At 39.5% G+C, this 4,233-nt stretch overlaps 1 pseudogene; it reads right to left on the bottom strand.

The window, feature by feature from the left end:
- Positions 1–3,898, bottom strand: part of LOC112070591 (nuclear factor 7, brain-like) — a 9,701-nt pseudogene extending 5,803 nt beyond the window's left edge.
- Between the last annotated feature and the right edge of the window lie 335 nt (positions 3,899–4,233).

The following is a 4,233-nucleotide window of genomic DNA, read 5'->3' as shown; positions in this document are numbered from 1 at the left end:
GATGAAACAAGACCAGAACTGTTTGGCCATAATGACCATCGTTATGTTTGGAGGAAAAAGAGGGAGGCTTGCAAGCCGAAGAACACCATCCCAACCGTGAAGCACCGGGATGGCAGCATCATGTTGTGGGGTTGCTTTGCTGCAAGAGGGACTTGTGCACTTCACAAAATAGATGGCATCATGAGCCAGGAAGATTACGTGGATATGTTGAAGCAACATCTCAAGACATCAGTCAAGAAGTTAAAGCTTGGTTGCAAATGTGTCTTCCAAATGGACAATGACCCAAAGCATACTTCCAAAGTTGTGTCAAAATGTCTTAAGGACAACAAAGTCAAGGTATTGGAGTGGCCATCACAAAGCCCTGACCTCAATCCCATTGAAAATTTGTGGGCAGAACTGAAAAAGCGTGTGCGAGCAAGAGAGCCTACAAACTGACTCAGTTACACCAGCTCCGTCAGGAGGAATGGGACAAAAACATTTGTGGGAAGTTTGTGGAAGGCTACCCGAAATGTTTGACCCAAGTTAAACAATTTAAAGGCAATGCTACCAAATATTAATTGAGTGTATGCAAACTTCTGACCCACTGGGAGTGTGATGAAAGAAATAAAAGCTGAAATATATAATTCTCTACTATTATTCTGACATTTCACATACTTTATATAAAGTGGTGAACCTAACTGACCTAAGACAGGGAATTTTTACTAGGATTAAATGTCAGGAATTGTGAAAAACTGAGTATAAATGTATTTGGCTAAAGTGTTATATAAACTTCCGACTTCAACTGTATGTGCACATGACTTATTGGAAGATCCTCTGAAAACGTACAAAGCAAATGTACAGGTTGTGCTGCCATCCTGTTAGAAGGGAACAGATTATTTTATTACAATTGTTAAAAGGGATTTTCATTGTGTTCCATGGTGTTTTTCGCCCCCTAGTGGAGCTTTCTGATACTTAGACTGTAAGGAAAACAGGAAGAGACACGCAGAGAAGGAAACAGGAAGAGACGCCGAGAAGCAGATAAAAACAACGCGACGGTGCAGGTCTCTTGTCAYGCTTCAGCCTCGTAAAATATTTGTTYGTAAATTCGATTCAAGCATATTGCTAGTGATGAWWATCTTGTTATTGATATAAATTCTTACATATCAATGTTGGTTGGTTGCATTTACTCACTYAAATAGCCTTGCCTTTCATGTATCCMGTCAGCTGTATTACTTTGTTCGTGCGTCATGCCATCAAATTGTAAAATATMCAATTCTATAGTTTTGTTACTGTTTCTAGTGTAATATGCGTTGTTATTCTACAGAGATGGTTGTACATTATTAGAGTAATGAAAGGAGTTAGCCAATTACCATATGAGTAACAATTAGCTATATGGTTTGGCATCATGCCAGATGCATGGTACTATAACAACCTTGGGTTTATAAACGCGGAAATCGACTCTGCGGTTTGAGCATGCTTTTGCGGCACTGTCGATAGCGCGCTGGACTTCGGGCTAGAAGGTCGAGGGTTCGAGGCCTGCTCCCTGTCTGTCTCAGTACAGTACCTTAGCACGTGCTTTGTATTTATGCAACTTCAACTTGAAATGTATAATGTACAGCAACAGTATGTCGATGTGAATTGAATACTACTGTATATTATTTTCTGTATTTTGCAGTTTCACAACATAAACGTTTTCAATATATTAATTCAAGAAAAGTTACGCCTTGGGAGTTTTATTGAAGACTTAGTTGTTAGCTATCTGTCTAGTTTATAATGGGAATGCAATTCAAGGGCAGAATATAGGTAATTCTAAATATAATTCACTCTCTATTCTTTCAGTTTTGGAGAGTTACAGTATAGGTCCAATATACACTGTGTACAAAACATTAAGAACACATTCCTAATATTMCGTTKTCTGGCCCATGTTGAATCCAATGCTTCCCACAGTTGGGTCAATTTGGCTGGATGTCCTTTGGGTGGTGGACCATTGTAGATATTCACTGGAAAATGTTGAGCTGAAAAGCCCAGCAGTGTTGCAGTTCTTGACACAAACCAGTGCCCCTGGCACCAACTACCATACCCATTCAAAGGCACTTACATATTTCGTCTTGCCTATTCACCCTGTGAATGGCACACATACACAATCCATTTCTCAACTGTCTCAAGGACTAAAAATCCTTCTTAAACTTGTCTCCTCCCCTTTATCTACACTGATTGAAGTGRATTTAGCAAGTGACATCAATAAGGGATCATAGCTTTATCTTTGAAAGAGCAGGTGTTCTTAATGCKTTGTACRCTCAGTTTAATACCAATTATATCAAAAAGATCTACTCACTGTAGTGAACTACTCCCTGCATCTTCTCCCAGACTCTGAACTGCAGGTTTCCCAGGTGCTTTGCCACGTCTATCAGTGCTCCTGAAACCCTCTCTGGATCTGGCAGTGTACACTGGGCTCTGGAAGAACATTCAGGAGTCAGTGTTGCTGTGGGGTTTGATACAGAACCACAGAGAAGAGAGAGACATAATAAAGTCCCCTTACCTTTTCACTGTATCCTTGTAGTTCTGTAGGGAAACAAAATAACACATTTATAGATGTATTGATCATAGCAAATCAATCTAAAACATATCAAATTGAATTACTACAATATTTATTTCATAACTGATAGGGCAGTTGATTATCAGAGGTCGATTAGTCCTTACCTGCAGGAATGAGATGTCCTCAGCTCCCAGCTCTTCCTCTATGGTTCTGATTGTGTCTGAAAGTGATGATATCTCTGCTCATCATCAATCTCTTCTTCTTCATCATCAGACTCTTCTGCTCCTCTTCCTCCTTCAGTTCAGCTATCCTGGCCTCTTCTTTCATGTAGAAACTGATGAAAGTCTCAAACCTCATCTTAATCAGCCTCTCTGTGTGCTGGGCCTGATCTGGAGACAGTAGAGAGGAATGTCAAAAATATCAATAATTGATAATCTATATCCACAGGGTTATGGTAAATCTTCACAGTATCATTGTATTTCAGCTTCACTCTGTATTCTTACCTTGATGTGGTTGGCTCTTTTATGACAGGTCAGTTTAACTTCTCCAAAGACCTTTAATTTCTCCTGTAAGGGCTTCAAGGAAGTCTTGAGTTCCTCCTAGAATGAAACAACATTATAAGAAGATGCTGGTGTGTAAAAGGATTGGATTCACACAGATCTTTATTCACATTCCACAATATATGCAACAAGTCAAGTAGTGTTAAATACATATCTACCTTATGATCCAGTACAGCTTCATCTATTGGGCAGCATAGGACTTTTATGCTTTTTTGAAGTTTGACACACCAAACAGATGGGCTGTTTATCCTCCAGACAGAAGAGCTTGAGTTTCTCACTGTGCTGACTGCAGAGCAGCTCAGGCACTGCTGAAGCTCTCTGACTTCTATCCTGTAAGTAGGCCTCACACAGGTTCTTTAAAACCAGGTTACAGGGGGGAATTCCATTGATGATTTTTTTCTGCAGACTGGACATTGTCGAGATGTCTTCTCTTTCCAGTATTCTTCCAGACAGGCTTTACAGAAGCTGTGGCTACACAAACAGGACCACAGGATCATTGAAGATGTCACAGCATACAGGACAGGAGAAATCATCCTCGGAGAGAGAAGCTTTAGAGGCCATTTCTCACAGCTTATCTCTCTTTTATGGCTTTGAATTGAAGGTTTAGTTTCACTTTTGACAACTTTTTTGAGAATGTTTACTCTTGAAATGTCAACTGAACTCAGAAATCTGTGTTTTACCTGCCTTTGTTCCTTAGTCTTCAATTGTTGTTTTGATTCTTGATTGTTTACAAAGGTTATTGGTCTTTCTATATGTCATATATCAGTTGAGCTGAATGCTGAATAGCTGAATGTTACAGCGCTGTTCTGTTGTGAGCTTTGCTCCTTCCTGCTAGAGAAGTATGTCAGGGGTGGGCTCTCCTGAGTTGTCATTTATATTAGCTTGAGTCTGTGCAGGACACTTCCACTAGATGTCAGTGTTTGGTTAAATATAACTGGATTTTTTTATGTCCATTGTAGCTGTTTTTGTCTCACTATCAAATAATTTCTGTGTAATTTAAAAAAGAAACAAAAATAGCTTCTTAGCAAAGAGCAATTTCTCATGCAATAATTTTGCTTGGACTGTCGGAGTGGTCTGAGTGGGAAGTGGGAAAATTAACACTAGCTGTTATTGGAAGAAAGGATTGGAAGTCTATTTCCTATTGGTGTTATTGTCACC

Source organism: Salvelinus sp. IW2-2015, unplaced genomic scaffold (genome assembly GCF_002910315.2).
Source record: "Salvelinus sp. IW2-2015 unplaced genomic scaffold, ASM291031v2 Un_scaffold1374, whole genome shotgun sequence".
NCBI lineage: Eukaryota > Metazoa > Chordata > Actinopteri > Salmoniformes > Salmonidae > Salvelinus > Salvelinus sp. IW2-2015.
This window is presented reverse-complemented; position numbering and strand designations above follow the sequence as displayed.